We start from the raw sequence: 16,536 nt of genomic DNA, 5'->3' as shown, positions 1-16,536 counted from the left end.
TTCATTCCTAAAAGACGCTTATCTTTTTCTCTTGCCTCACTTTTACTTTATGCAACTATCATTTTTCATGTCTATATTATATTTTTGAGATTGTGTCTGTATTGATTTATAGAACTGCAGTTCATTCATTTCCCCTGCCAGTACTGCATTCTGTTTTATGACTGTATTTTACTCAGTATGGATTAATCCCAGTCATGATGTAGAGCAACAGAATCTTATCACAAGAAATGACATACTGTGTGGTTCCATTTATATGCTCAAGAATATGCTAAACTAATCTGTGGGACTAGAGGTCAGAACAGTGGTTCTCTTGGGCGGGGGGCATGGAATGGAACGGGAAGGGGCACCTTTGGAAGTGTTGGAAATGTTCTAAATCTTGAACTGGATGGTGATGGCCCAAACATAATCATATTGAAGATTTGCAAATATTCACATTTACATGTTTAACAAAAAAGTTTAAAAAATAAATACATGAAAATATCAAGTTTATAAACAAGTACTAATATAAGCAAATATAAACAATTATTTATAAATTATTTCTGGAGTTTATAAACCAACACCTATAGCCACTTAAGAGATATTTTCAATACATAAATGCTGAGCTCTGAATTTTTCCCAGTTGTTGCCATTCCACTAGGCATGTTTTATGAAAAAAGTGAAGTGACACTGTGTATAGGGGTTTATAAGATTAGTATTTAATATTTTTTAAAGATAGGCTTTCATGAGTTCAACTACGTTTTTCATTGAGAAATCTAGACATGCATGAATATAGGAGAAAGTGGCTTGCCAGGCATGGAAGGCTGGGGTCTGTGTTTAAACCTGCACGCCCATGTTGCCTGATCAAAATCCTTCACAAATGGTTTCTTCATGAGAATCTGGTCTTTCATCATGGCGGTCACCTTAGTCCTAGGGGAAAAGGATAGGATATTTTTTTGGTCCTTCTATGTCATGAATTCTTTGTTTAACATCAAATTATTCTTACTACTGAAATCCTACACCTGTTAAAACCTTACAGGTGAGGTGATAAAAAGTAAGGAATAAGATCCGAGCTGGAATTCTGGCCTGGTCTTTTACTGTCACTTAGAACCAGGCCTGGCAAAGGGCGAATATATGAGAAGGAATAGCTACCCACATCATTATTGCTTTTATTATTGCACCTGTTCTTGATGATTTTATAGTTTTTTTCTCTAAGAACAATGTAAAGTGTTTAGAAGCCCAATAAAAAGCATTGAGAAATACAATACAAAACATCAAAAAACTGCCCTTTATTGGAGTAACTCTCTCATGCCTAATGGTTCTGGGACTCCAGCTCCTCTTCTGTGCATGCTCCAAAAGAGGAACCAGTATGCCCGCTCAGTGCTTCCTTAGGGGAAAGGGACACCTTTCTCTGCTGGATTGGCTGGGCACGTAGATGGGATCATCCCTGCCAGCTGTTTCCTCTTTACTTTAGAAGGCTGTGGTGAACCACAAAAGAGAGAGTGGACATGATGCTTTGAAAAGTGTGTATCGCCTTGCAGACAGAGGCTAGCATCCATTACCTACTCTCATTTCTCCCCATCCCAACCATATAAAAACGCTGGGACCTGCCAGGATGTTTAGGAACAAATTATTACCCACCCATGCTTAGGGAGGCCCCCCAGTGAAAAAGGCCTCTTCCAGAAATGCCCAGCATCAGGAACAAGGACTCTTCCAAAAACACTCAGTATTAGGGAACAAGGCCTCTTCCAAGAACACCCAGCATTGGGAAAATGGTGTGCCTGTGTGGTGGCCGGGTGTCATGGAAAAAGGACAAAGGCAACCCTCTCCGGTACCATGTGGTATAAAATGCAGAGGAGGCTTTACTGGAGAGAATCCTACAAGAGGAGAAGTGGAGTGTTCATGAACCTCAGATCCATCCTCCCAAAGAGAGGCAGGCAGAGCAGGGCAGTGCTGGGCTGGATGTGTCACAGACAACCCTGTGGTATCGCAAAGCACTCAAGACGTACGGGGTGGGTGGTGAGCTAATGCTGTGCTTCTAGAGCTTTCTCAGGTCGGGGTTTTTGGGGCTCCCCAAGAATGTCCTGCCTGGAGAAAGAGGAGAAGAGAGAGGAATGTCTCTTCACTCTGAACACCACTATCCCGTGGGGTCGTGATGTTCCCCGAAACTGTCAGACCTAGAAACGCCCCCAGTATGGAGTCCCTGCTGCTCACCAAACTTCTATTCCCAATCTTTTCTCCGGCCCTGTCCTCCTCCACAGCCCACCGTTAAGGGCATTCTTCTACTTCAGTATTCCATTCTACTCCACAAATACCTCTGGACACCTTCCAAAAGCCACCTCTTTTCTATGTTGGGAGGATCTGGAAAGCATGATCCTAAAGTAGCCCCGGGTGCTGCCTCCCTCTGGGCCTCCAGTCTGGCTGCCCCCAGGGGTGTCTTTCTAAGGCCCAGCTCACAGGTGCCCCTCCCAGGCTCAGACACCTCTCGTGCTTCTTCAGGCATCCAGGCCGAGATCTAGAACGTTCCATAAAGGGCCTTGAATCCTCTGTCTGGGAGTCAAGGTCTGTACTCTGGTGTTGTGCCCTCTTCCGTCTCCACAGTGTTAACTTCCTCTGCTGTCTGGCCCTCACCTTCCCCCACTCATACCTGTGGCCCCATGAACACCCATTACTTCTCCTGATCCTCTGGTTTGGTTTGAAATGTGGCCCCCACCGTTCATGGGTCATTGAAATCCAACCAATCTCCTCCTCCTGCCTCATCTCCAGGAAGCCCTCCTTGACTGGACTGTGGCTGTCCTCACTACCTCACTCTCCCCATCCTCACGTCTCCTGAAACGCACGGGCATTGAACCTCATGCACACGTGGTTGGGAGGTTCTCCAGTTGATTTCTGCAGGCCAGTTCTGAATTCTCCTGTCAGTGAGGAGCTCCTTAAGCCAGGAGGGACTGCACCGCTCTGCTCTCGGAGGGGAGGGGAGGAGTGGTCCCTGGTGTCCTCTGATGCCCAGGCCCAGCCGAAATATGGAAGACCACGTGCTACAGAGAGGAAGGAGAACTGGGCCGAATGTTAGGGTCCTGGGTTCTGGTGCTGTCTTCCAAGTACCCCTAAGCCTACTGTTTCTATCTCTGGGCCTCAGCTCCTGAAGCTGCAAAATGGAAACAGATGGGCTGGGCTGGCTGATTCCTAGAAGCCTTTACAGTTTTCACAGATTCAGTCCTCTCCGAGTGGTTTTCAACGTTGTGCATCAGACTCACCTGAGGAACTTTTAAATAATGCTGATGTCCACGCCCCACTCCCGAAGACAGGAGATGGCAATTGAAGTGAGCCCACCCACCTGCAGTTTTCTAAAAGCTCATCAGATGACTCCAACGTGCAGACTCAGCTTGCTTGGAGAGGAGGGCCGCTGACTAGGACCTGTCTGTTTTCAGACAAAGCGATGGACTCATGCTGCCCCCTGGTGGTCAGATTGCTCACTTCAGGCAGTTCCACGTCTTAGGGTCTTGCCGTGGGGCAGGAAAAATGTACCCAATGAATAAGGATGAAAAGAGAAAAAGAAAGGAAGAGAAGAACACTACCTGGCTTCTCCATGACCCAAGGATTCACAGACTCGTGAGTATTCCCTTTCCCCAATGTCCCCTACAATAAAGTTTATATTATTTATAATAAATAAAGAGACTGAGTCCGGGGGGCAGTAATATCTGACTTTGAAACCAACCCAATAGTCCCATCGACAGTTTTGGGTGTTTTTTGTTTTTTGTTTTGGATAAACATAGAAATTGACCCTTATGACCTTAAAGCTTGAAACTTACATTTGTTTTTATCAGAATTTCAGAGTTTCTTCCTCCAGGAAAGGACCACCAGGCCTCTCCAAAAAAAAAAGTATCAAAGATCTGAAACTCACCAGATCATTGCATCCAGACTAGAAACTCCAGGCCCCTCATTCATCATGATTGCTTCCTGACCCTTCCCGAGTTCCTGTTTTCTCACACAGTTACATTCCTTCCCTGCTGTATAAACCCCTAATTTTAGCTGGTCGGGGAGATAAATTTGAGACTCCTCTCCCAGGGAGATGATTTGAGGCTGACCTCCCATCTCCTCAGCTGCAGCACCCAATTAAAGCCTACTTCTTTGGCAATAATTGTTGGGTCAGTGATTGGCTTTCTGTGCCGTGAGCAGCAGGACCTAAGCCGAACCCCTTGTGTTTCGGTAACACGTTAGGCATGAAAAAGCCCCCTCTGGATCCACAGGCTGGGTGTAAGGGGAATTCAGAAGGTGACAGGCTTGGGGGAGCTTCTGAGACAGCAAAGCCAAGCAGGACACTTGAGATAATGAGATGTTAAGTACCTGGAAAAATGAGTACCCAGTGCTAGGTTTATCACTATTCACCAGTCGCCATGACATTGGGCAAGCTCATTTCTCTGAGCCTCAGTGAGTGCTGCTCACTATTCTGAACACCAAATGTGTTCCTGGACAAAGTCTGTCAAGGGCCACAGAGATTTAACCAATTCCACACTCTCCAAACTCCTGCCCATTCCACATGGAGTAGAGTTTCCCAAACCTGGTTGGAAGTCCGCAAAAACTGGGGAGCTCATTTCTTAAACATAATATAAGAGAATGTGTTCAAAGTATCATTTTATCATCATAATACAATCTATATAATATGTTACTTATAAGAAAAATGAATTTAAAAAGCAGGTATGTCTCATAGGCTACAGCTTAAGGACAAGATTCGGGGGAGTGGAAGTAAGGAGTAGGCTGGATAGCTCCCCAGTGCACAGTGGCCCACAAGGACCACATGGAGTGTGTCTGTTTCTATGGGTGACACCAGGCTGGGCAGTCTCCAGCATCAGCATTAATTATGCCAAGACTCCCTCTGTCAGGCCCCAGATCAGGGGAGACTATGTACAGGATATTTGGACGACTCCACACATGGCCCAAGCTCCTTCTAACCTTCTGTGCCTCATAACACCCCTGCTTAATTCCAGCATCCCTCAGCTCTCACCTCAAACATCACTTTCTTGGGGAGGCCTTCCTTCACATCCCAATCAAGTCAAACACTCCAGTTCAAATGTTCTCAAAATGCTCCATTTCTCCTTCAGAGATCACAGTTTAATTCATTTTAAGAATTGTTTTGAGTCACTATCCCCCAAATGAATGTGAGACTTTGACAGAGGGGGCTGCCTCTGTATCTCCAGCACCCAGCACAGCACGTGGCCCCTTTGCAAAGGGCTCAATAAATTGTTGAATGAATGAGTCCCATCTTCAAGAGAAATAGCTCTTTTCTGATTGTTCCTTATTTATTTGTTATCCTAAATTTTCCTACCATTAATTCAAGTGAAAGTAATTCATTTTAATGTGGTCTGTATAGCTACTTTTTATTTATTTCAAAAAAGAAATACTTTATTTCTTAAGATAACTTGAGAACAGGTTATTCATACATTAGAAATAGGGCTAGGGGCCATGGCTCATGCCTGTAATCCCAGCGCTTTGGGAGGCCGAGGTAGGAGGATTGCTTGAGGCCAGGAGTTTGAGACCAGCCTGGGCACAAAGTGAGACCTGTGTCTCTTTAAAAAAAATTTTAAAAATTAGCTGGGTATAGTGGTGCTTGCCTGTAGTGGCGCACCTTTAAACCCTGACCTGTCTGGCTAAAGTATTTCATGAAGCCTGTAGTCCAGATACTTGGGAGGGTGAGGCAAGAGGATGACTTGAGCCCAGGAGTTCGAGGCTGTGGTGAGTGATGATTGCGCCAGTGCACTCCAGTCTAGGTGACAGAGTGAAACCTTGTCTCAAAAAGAAAAAAAAAGAAAGAAAGAAAGAAAAAGAAATAGCTGCAGATTATTGATCTCCACCTTTTCGCAATAAGATTTTATTCTAGCATCCTTCTCCTTGCTGCCCATGTGCCCATTGGCTTTTCAGCTTTGTTTTTGAGAGAAAATATGAACACACACTCCTCCACTTGAGTTGTAGTATACTCACTATACAGGCCAAAGGTAACGTTTAGCTTCATAAAATTCCATCTGAACATAGACAATCATTGTCTGAAACTCACAGTCAAGAATTGTGATTGTTTGCCTTCCATTGGTTGGGTTGATTCCAACAAGACCTTTGCTACTTAAAATAGGGTCCCAGCATCAGGAACACATTAGCATCACTTGGAAGTTGTTAGAAATGCAGAATCTTAGTCCCCATCTCAGACCAAAGAATTAGAATATGTGCTTTAATAAGATACCTCAGTGACACACATGCAAAGAAAAGTTTCAGAAATGCTGGCTTATCAAGCTGTTCAAAGTTTGTGGTTCTTCTGAGTAAAGCAGAGTACTCATGGCTGGGTCTGGAAAAGCTTTTCTCTTACAACTCTTCATGAAATCTTAACTGAATGTGAAAAGGCTAAAAAAAGGTTTAGTTAGTAATTTTCCAAGTAATCATGTTCGACAAGCCTGTATACTGCTTACAAAATTCACATTGGTCTTATTTCTCTGATGAATGCCACATACTCACTTCTCTTTACCTGTTTCATGTTTGCATAGGTCCAGCAAAGGGATGTTTGGTTGGTCAGTATCACTGAGCTGTGGCCATGTTTAGAGGCTCATTCCTAGAAAAATCAATTAACTTTCAATTAGCAATTAACTTTCATTGCAAACCAAAAGAAACAAAACAAAGAAAACCACCTTTAAACCTTGACCTGTCTGGCTAAAGCATTTCATGAAGCCATGGAAAACCACAGGGTAAAGGATAAAGGATGGGTAAGTATTGAATATACTACAGATGTAGATTAGTGAAGAGAAAGGATAACTTATCTCTTTCATGGGCGATCAACTCACAAGAGCTCCTCATATGATGACAGCTGGTGGCTGGAATCAGCTCACTTTTGAAGCTCTGATTCCTCCCTAAGCAAGCAAGCAATCATGTGGTGTGTGTGTGTGTGTGTGTGTGTGTGTTGTTGTTGTTGTTGTTGTTGTTGTTGATGGTTTCCTTTTCCAGAAAAAAAAGATAACTAAATTAGGTTTCTTACCATTATCATTTTTATATTAGTTTAGATATAAAAAGCCAGGTTTCTGAAGATTTGGCTACCATTAAACAAGATGAAAAAGACTTGATAGACCAAATAATGGTGAAGTTGTAGGCAAAACTAAAGGCTGCCCTTTTATATCCAGTCAGCCAAATTGCCCTCCCAACACTGGATGTCACAGACTCTAAATCAAATAATGAAATGTTACAGCTGGCAGAGCTCGTAAAAATCTAGTCTAACGCCTTGTTTGTTCATGATGTAGTGTAGATGACACTAAGAAATTAAAGTGACTGGCTATCAAACCAAAAACTAGCATCTGGGTCTTCTGATTTGGAATCAAGCATTATGATTGTCTGAACCGCTCTATACACAAAACATAATACCTCTCGTTATGGAAAAACAGCAACAAAACAACAAAAATACATAAGGGCAGGGACTGTGACTGTTTATCGCTTGATCTCGGATAGCAGAAAATCATGTATTTACTAGCACTCAATAAATACTTGTTGAATGACTTGCAACAGATGAAGATTTGTTGAATATCTACTGAGGGTAATTATCTACTGTAGATATTAGTTATATTACAAGTATATATTATTATATAATTATATATTACTATAATTAGGCAGTATATGGGGGCATGTTTACGTTATTACTTTCATTTTATACTACTTTATTATCACTACCGTTATTGTTGTTATCAGAGTCGTATACAGCTAACACATAAGGCAAAGATAGAGGTCATCATTTTCCCTCATTTGGGAAAGAAGAAAAGGAAGACTGCTAGAAACTGGGTGTATATCATTCCTTGGAACCTGTAGATTTCTGGCTCTGCCTTTTACTGCCATTTACAACCAACCCTGGCACATGATAAATGCTAGATAAATGGCAGCTCTGAGTATCACCACTGCTGTTGTCACCATGTTACCATCATGGCTTTGTGCCAAGCCTAGTGCTCCATCTTTTCTTTTTAATTTTTTTGGGGGACTTGAGGGGACGAGGTCTTGCTTTGTTGCCCAGACTGTTGTCTCAAATTCCTGGGCTCAAGCGATCCTGCCTCGGCCTCCCAAAGTGCTGGGATTACAGGCTTGAGCCACAACACCCGGCCATCTGCTCCATCTTGATTTTCCCCTGACCCACATGGATCCCATGAATCTACCATAACAACTACTTCTCCCTAGGTGGACTGACCTCTCTGAACTTTGGCACTCACATTTTACATAGATTACAAAGCACCTGCTTAGTCTCCTCCTGTCTAGTCAAATTACCAAGAACGATTTTCAGGTTTTGGATTTTTTTTTTAAATCGAGTTTGTGAGACCCAATACAAATAAATTAACATGTACATCAGGCACTAGAGCAACAGACAGACACAGAGGAGAGAATGAATATATCTGAATGTAGGACCCCAAAGAGGGCCGAACTGATCCTGACCCCAGCAGGGACCCAGGAACCTTCTAAGCCGACTTTTCCCGAGGAATATTCCTCAGTTACTTCCTTTGTATCCACATAGCACTTATGTTAGTGGCATTTAGACCAAGTCAGAGGATTCCTACAAATTCAGAGGGCTTTTTTTTCCTTTTCTTTTGTTGGTAAGAGAAAAAATATTTTTTAATGATTCAATCAAGGCAAGTTTTAGGGGTACAGGTCACGTTTGGCCATGTGCTTGACTGTTTTAGAAGTCACAAGACGGGGTCACAATGAATATATCTATCAGGATGTCTATGGACCCAAGCCTCACATGATATATTATAGAAGGTAACTGACACCTTCCATAACAATTACACAGAGTGATAAAAGAACAGACTAATAATAGTGATAACAGCAGCCATGTAAGCTCTGGTTCCAGCAAATTCAGGACATTTGGAAGCTCCTGAGGAGGCAGTGTGGGGCTGGGGACCAGATCCCAGATCTAGTCTGAGTTCCTGCTGACCTAGTCTCTTCAATTCCCTGAAAGCCATTCCAGGTTTTCCCATTGGGCCATAAACCTGCCAGGGTTTTTTGTTTGGAGAAGTAGTGAATTCCAGGCCAGATTTTTCTCTCAACCCATCAGCTGGGGCTGTGAGCCCAACTGCAGCCTTAGCCCGCGCTTTGCTTCTGCTGCGCTGGGTTGACTCAGCCAACCTCCGGGGTTGCGAGCGATGAGCAGCCTCAATACCCGGTTTCTCTTTCTGCAGCGGGTTTACCTCTCTTTAAAATGGCCCGCTTGCTTTGGGGCTTCAATGCTGGCAGAGTCCCTGCCACTCCTTCACCCTCAATCCCAGATATTAGAGCAGACTACCAACAGCTTGGTTCCTGAACTCCAGGCGGCTTCACCTACCCTTGGGCTTGCAGGCACCGGGATCCTGGTCACCCAGTCTCCAGCCCAACTTGTCAGCTGACAGGACCCTTAGGAAGGAATGTTTCCCACCACTTCCAAAAATTAGAGACCACTTGGATGTGTGCCTTTGTGATTAGAACTGTCACGTAAAGGGCCAAGGACCCCACTAGGACCACACACCAGGACGAATAGAGTTCATGCGGGAAAGCTAGGACAGGGCAGGCAGGACCTCCTTCCCACCCCGCCTTGTCACACAGAGAGATGCGCACTCTGCACTTAGGTCTGTGAAAACAGCTCCTTGAAAATCAACAAAAGGCGGAGGAAACGAATCTTCAGGGCAACCTGCATTTGTCCCTCCTTAATCAAAGTAGTGCCTTTCTTACCTCCAGGGCTTTACCAGCACAAACAACATTTCATTAATCTTTGTAACCCCACCAATACTGAGAAAGTAAAAATCGGCGCTGCCATTCATCAGGCTACCATAACAGACAGATAAAGCCAGCCGCAAAGTTAATAGCAAACGATATTTCTCCCAAGGATACACTGCTGCTGAAAGGTGCCGTATGACCCCCTTCTTAGAGTGACAACCGCTTTCTTAATGAGTAACCCTGTCCTCTGACATGGGAGACTTTCAAAATTTTGCTGTTTGAAATTACATCAGTAACAATGAAGCATCCCACTCTTACCTGGGGGAACTAAGACAGAGAAGCGACCTTGATTTACCGCCCCGGCGCAGAGGTTCAGATAAAGGTTTCTGGACACAGTATTGGCATTTTCTTAATAGTGTCCAAGGAAATATGATCCCGCGTCCATTTCAGTCCACACCTGATGATAACCCTTTTATACTCACACCGCATTGCTTAACACACATTAAAAAACACTCCTTCATTTAATTTTACAAAGACTCCATCTTTTCCAGAACTTTTATAGTAACTATTTCTTCCTTCATTTGTCGAGAAGTTCCATGATTCTTCCACTGTGTGATTTTTCTTATTGCAATCAGCCAAAAAACAAACAAACAAAAATTGACTTTTCAGACTACAGATTTGTCCCTAGTTGTCTTAGGCTAAGTGGGCCATGACAGTACCAAGCACAGGGACTTGCATTTAATAGCGATGTACCTACTTCTGATGGATTCATGAACAGTGCATGTGGACTGTGAAATAGATGAAGATATGGTGTAATTATGTAGAGATTGGCAGTGTTCATTATCCTGAGTGTATTTCCTTTTTCAAGTATTATCTAAGTGTTTTCCTAAGAAAGTGAGGTATATGAGAAAATGACAAATTTCTTTGTTTATAAAGTATACAATTCAGTGGTTTTTAGTGTAGCCACAGAATTGTGGAATCATAACCACTAACTCGAAGACTTTTTTTTTTTTTTTGAGACAGTTTCGCTCTCGTTGCCCAGGCTGGAGTGCAATGGCGCAACCTCGTCTCACTACAACCTCCGTCTCCCAGGTTCAAGAGATTCTCCTTCCTCAGCCTCCTGAGTAGCTGGGATTACAGGTGCCTGCCACCACACCCGGCTAAGTTTTTGTATTTTTAGTAGAGACGGAGTTTCACCATGTTGGCCTGGCTGGTCTCGAACTCCTGACCTCAGGTGATTCACCCGCCTTAGTCTCCCAAAGTGCTGGGATAGCAGGTGTGAGCCACCCCGCCAAGCCCGGGACATTTTTATCACGCCAAAAAGAAACCCCATAACTATTAGCAGTCACCCCTGATTCCTTCCTTCCCATGTCCCCTGGCAACCACAAAACTACTTTCTGTCTCCAGGGATCTACCCTTTCTGGACATTTCATTTAAACGGAAGCACATAATATGTGGCCTTTTGTGACTGACATCTTTCACTTAGCATAATGTTTTCAAATTTCATCCATCAAAAAAAAAAAAACCAGCTCATCCACGTTATAGCACGTATCAGTTCTTCATTTCTTTCTCTTTCTCTTTTTTTTTTTTTTTTTACCAAATAATATTCCATTGTATGGCTATACTACATTTTCTTTCATCTATTCATCAGTTGATGTACATTTGAGTTGCTTCCACTTTTTGGTTATTATGAATAATGCTGCTATGAACATCTGTGTACAAGTTTTTGTACGAACATATGTTTTCCATTCTCTTGGGCATATATTTAGAAGTAGAATTGCTGGATCATATGCTAACTCTGTATTTAATTTTTCAGGAACTTCCAAACTGTTTCTCAAAGTGACTAACAATTTTATATTCCTACCAGTAGTATATGGGTGTTCCAATTTCTTCACATCCTCATCAACTCTTTTTATCTGTCTTTTTTACTATAGCCATCCTAGTGTGTGAAATTATGTCTTGTCATGTTTTTACTTGCATTTCCTTAGTCACTAATGATATCGAGCATCATTGGCCACCTTTGGAGAAATGTCTGTTCCTTTGATCAGTGTTTAACTAGGTTGTCTTTTTATTGTGGAGTTGTATATGAATTTCTTTTCCTTTTCTTTTTTTCTCTTTTCTTTCTTTCATCTCACTCTGCTGGAGTGCAGTGGCACAATCATAGCTCACTGTAACCTAAAAGTCCTGGGCTCAAGTGATCTTCCTTACTCAGCCTCTCAAATAGCTAGGACTGCAGGCATGCACACCATGCCTGGCTATTAAAATTTTTTTTTGTAGGGATGGGGGTCTCACTATGTTGCCCAGGCTGGCCTCAAACTCCTGGCCTCAAATGATCCTCCCAACTCAGCCTCCCAAAGCACTGGGATTATAAGCATGAGCCACTGTACCTGGCCTGTAAGAGTTCTTTATATATTCTGGATACAAGCCCCTATTAGGTATTTTGCAAATATTCTTTTTACTATATTTGGTCTCTATATTTGACCAATATATTCTCCCAATACATTAGCTGTTTCACTTTTTTCATAGTGTCCATTAAAGTGCAAAAGTTTTAAGTTTTGATGAAGTCCTACTTATCTTTTATTTTTCTTTCATTGCTCATGGTTTTGGTGTCATATCTAAGAATTCATTGCCAAGATCATGAAGATTTACCTTTATGTTTTCTTTTAAAGGTGTTTTGGTTTTAGCACTTATATCTGGGTCACTGATCCATTTTTAGGTTTTTGGTTTTGTTTGTTTGTTTTTGTTTTTGTTTTTGTTTTGTATATGTTGTGGTAAGGGTCCTGCCTCATTCTTTTGCATGTATATATCCAGTTGTCCCAGCAGGATTTGTTGAAAATATTATTCTTCCTCCATTGAATTGTTTTGGCAAAGTTATACTTTGTTAAAAATTCAAAATGTATGAGTTTCTTTCTAGATTCTCAGTTGTAGTACATGATCTACATAACTGTCCTTATTTCAATAACACACTTGTATTTCAATAGTTTTATGGTACAGGTGGTTTTTGGTTACATGAATAAGTTCTTTAGTTGTGATTTCTGAGATTTTAGTGCACCTGTTATTCTAGCACACTTTTTTTTATTATTGCTGTAGCTTTCCAATAAGTTTTGAAATCAGGATGTGTGAAGTTTCCAACTTTATTCTTCTTTTTCAAGATTATTTTGGCTATTTCAGGTCCCTGGAAGTTTCATATAAATTTTAAGATCAGTTTGTCAATTTATCTAAAGAAGCCATCTGAGATTTTGATAGAGATTGTACTGAATCTGTAGATCAGTTTGGGAAGTATTGCCATCTTAATAATAACTACTTTATTTCATGGATGATATGTCTTTCCAGTTATTTGGATCTTCTGGAATCTATTTCAATGACATTTTATAGTTTTCAGTAAACAAGTCTTATATTTCTTTTGTTAAATTTATTCCTAAGTATTTCATTTTGATGCCATTTTGTTTTATTTTCATTTCTGTATTGTCTATTGCTAATATATAGCAATACAATTTCTTTTTGTATATTGATCTTGTATCCTGGCACTTTGCTGACCCAGCTCAATAGCTATATTTGTTTTTTGTGTAGATTCCTCAGGATTTACTATATACAAGATCATGTAGTCTGCCAATAGAGACAGTTATACTTCATCCTTTCTGACCTAGAAACCTTTTTTTTCCTTGTCTTTTCCCTGACTGAAACCCCCAGTGCTATATTGAGTAGAATTCATGAGAGTGGATATTCTTGTCTTGTTGCTGCTGAGAAAAGCTTTCGGTCTTTCATTATTAAGCACAGTGTTTGCTTTGAGGTTTTCATAGATGCCCTTTATGAGGTTGAGGAAGTTTCCTTCTATTCCTAATTTGATAAGTGGTTTTGTGGTTTTTGTTTGGTTTGGTTTTGTTTTAGCATAAAATAGTGTTGGATTTTGTTGGGTTACTTGTTTCCACATCTACTGAGATGATCTTGTCATTTTGCCCTTTATTCTATTAATTAGTGTATTAGATTAATTGATTTTCATATATTGAACCAACCTTGCAATCCTGAGATAAATCCCGCTTGGTAATGGTTTATAATCCTTGTATGTGTTCCTGGATTTAGTTTGCCGGCGTTTTATTTTTTATCACTCAAATGGACACAGTATAGTTTGCTAGGATTTTATTGAGAATTTTTGCATCTATATTCACAACAGTGTTAATCTGAAGTTTTCTTGTGATGTCTTTTTCTGGTTTTGGTACAATTTGGTACTTTCTATGAGGCCAGTATTATTCTGGCCTCATAGAATGAGTTGTTACCTTCTCTTCTATTTTTTGGAAGGGTTTATGAAGGATTGGTGACAATTGTAAACATTTGGTAGAACATACTAGTTATGTTATCTGGTTCTGGGATCTTCTTTGTTGGAAATTTTTTTTAATTGCTAATTCAATCATTTTACCTTTTATAAGTCTATTCAGATTTTAATTTATTTTGCAGTCAGTTTCAGTAGTGATGTCTTTCTAGAAATCTGTCCATTTCATCTAAATTATGGAATTTGCTGGCCTACAGTTCATAATATTCTGTCACCCAGGCTGGAGTGCAGTGGCGTGGCTAATTTTTTGCATTTTTAGTAGAGACAGGGTTTCACCGTGTTAGCCAGGATGGTCTCGATCTCCTGACCTCGTGATCCACCCACCTCGGCCTCCCAAAGTGCTGGGCTTACAGACGTGAGCCACTGCACCCAGCCCATAGTATTCTTTTTATAATCTTTATTTGTGTCAGGTTGATGGTGATGTCCTCTCTTTCATTCTTGATTGTAGTAATTTGAGTCTTTCTGTTTCCAAGTTAGTCTAGTGAAAGGTTTGCCAACTTTGTTGATCATTCAAATAATAACTTTGTTTTCTTGATTTTTCTCTACTGTTTTTCTATTTATCTTATTTATTTTATAACTCTTATTTCCTCTCTTATGCTTGTTTTGGGTTTAGTTTGCTCCCTTTCTAGTTTCTTAATGTGGAAAGTTAGATTATTATTATTTTTGTACTTGATATCCATCCCCACATCACCCCCATCCCCACCTTCTCACTACCCTTCCCAGACTCTGGTAACCATCCTTCTACTCTCTCTCTCTGTGAGTCCAGTTGTTTTGATTTTTAGATCCCACAAATAAGTGAGAACACGTGATGTTTGTAGTACTGTCTTGCTTACCTCACTTAGCTTAATGACCTCCAGTTCTGTCCTTGTTGCTGTAAATGACAGGATCTCATTCTTTTTTATAGTTGAATAGTACTCCATTATGTATACATACATTTTCTTTATCCATTCATCTGTTCATGGACACTTGGGTTGCTTCCAAATCCTGGCTATTGTGATGTGTTTCAACAAACATGGAAGTACAGATACATCTTCAATACACTGATTTCCCTTCCTTTGAGTATATACCCAGCAGTGGGATTGCTGGATCATACGGTAGCTCTATTTTCAGTTTTTTGAAGAACCTCCAAATTGTTCTCCATAGTGGTACTAATTTACATTCCCACCGATAAAGTACAAGTGTTCCCTTTTCTCCACATCCTCGCCAGCCTTTTTTATTGCCTGACTTTTGGATAAAAGCCATTTTAACTGAGGTGAGATGATATCTTATTGTAGTTTTGATTCGCATTTCTCTGATGATCAATGATATTGAGCACCTTTTCATATGCCTGTTTGCCATTTGTATGTCTTCTTTTGAGAACTGTCTGTTCAAATCTTTTGCTCATTTTAAAAATCAGATCATTAAATTTTTTTCCTATAGAGCTGTTTGAGCTCCTTCTATATGCTAGTTATTAATCCCTGTCAGATGGGTAGTTGCAAATATTTTCTCCCAATCTGTAGGTTGTTTCTTCACTTTATTGATTGTTTCCTTTGCTGTGAAGAAGCTTTTTAACTTGATGTTATCACATTTGTCCATTTTTGCTTTGCTTACCTGTGCTTATGGGATATTTATTACTCAAGAAATTTTTGCCCAGACATGGCCAGATGTGATGGCTCATGCCTGTAATCCCAGACTTTTGGAAGGCTGAGGCAGGCGCATTGCTTGAGCCCAGGAGTTTGAGACCACCCTGGGCAACATGGCAAAACCCCATCTCTACAAAAAAAGTACACAAATTAGCCAGGCGTGGTGATGCATGTCTGTAGTACATCAACTCCCTCCAGCTACTTGGGAGGCTGAGGCAGGAGGATCGCTTGAGCCCAGGAGGTTGTGGTTGCAGTGAGCCATGAGCATGCCACTGTACTCCAGCCTGGGTGACAGAGTGAGACCCTGTCTCAAAAAAAAAAAAAAAAAAAAAGAATTTTTTGCCCCGACAAATTTCCCTAATGTTTTCTTGTAGTAGTTTCATAGTTTAAGGTCTTAGATTTAAGTCTTTAATCCATTTTGATTTGATTTTTGAATATGACGAGAAATAGGGGTCTAGTTTCATTCTTCTGCATATGCAATGATTGCTTTCTAATTTCATTCCATTATGGTCTGAGAACATACTTTGTATTATTTCAATCTTTTAAAATTTATTGAGATTTGTTTTATGGTCTATACTGGAGAATGTTTCATGAGAAGAATGTGTATTCTAGTATTCTCGGGGGAGTATTCTATAGATGTCTTTTAAGTCTTGTTGATTTGTGTGTTGCTTAAGTCTTCTATTTCTTGTTAATATTCTGTCTAGTTGTCTTGTCTAGTGTTGAAAGTCAGGTACTGAAATCTTCAATTATTATTGTAGAAATGTTCATTTCTTCTTTCAGTTCTATCAGTTTTTGCTTCACAGGTTTTAAGGCTGTTAGGTGCATACATGTTTATAATAGTTCTATCTTTTTAATGGATTAATCCTTAATTGTTATAAATTGTATTTGTCTCTAGAACAACTTTTGCCTTAAAAT

General features: G+C 40.7%; 1 long non-coding RNA gene across 3 annotated transcripts in view; it reads right to left on the bottom strand.

Annotated features, from left to right (window-relative positions):
- Nucleotides 1–681: 681 nt before the first annotated feature.
- The window catches only part of LOC101131881 (uncharacterized), a 36,582-nt gene continuing 20,727 nt past the window's right edge, over nucleotides 682–16,536 (bottom strand). The window contains exons 4-8 of one of the 3 annotated variants that reach the window (XR_008669955.2): nucleotides 6,485–6,568; nucleotides 3,311–3,475; nucleotides 2,801–3,011; nucleotides 1,885–2,064; nucleotides 682–906 (exon numbers count right to left, since the gene is read on the bottom strand). This is a non-coding gene — a long non-coding RNA (uncharacterized lncRNA). The remainder of the gene's footprint in view (nucleotides 907–1,884; nucleotides 2,065–2,800; nucleotides 3,012–3,310; nucleotides 3,476–6,484; nucleotides 6,569–16,536) is intronic. The other 2 variants (XR_010135460.1, XR_010135459.1) reach the window with 2 other exon arrangements.

This window comes from Gorilla gorilla, chromosome 9, assembly GCF_029281585.2.
Source record: "Gorilla gorilla gorilla isolate KB3781 chromosome 9, NHGRI_mGorGor1-v2.1_pri, whole genome shotgun sequence".
Taxonomy (NCBI): Eukaryota; Metazoa; Chordata; class Mammalia; order Primates; family Hominidae; genus Gorilla; species Gorilla gorilla.
The sequence above is the reverse complement of the archived record's forward strand: the minus strand, read 5'-3'. Positions and strand labels throughout refer to the sequence as shown.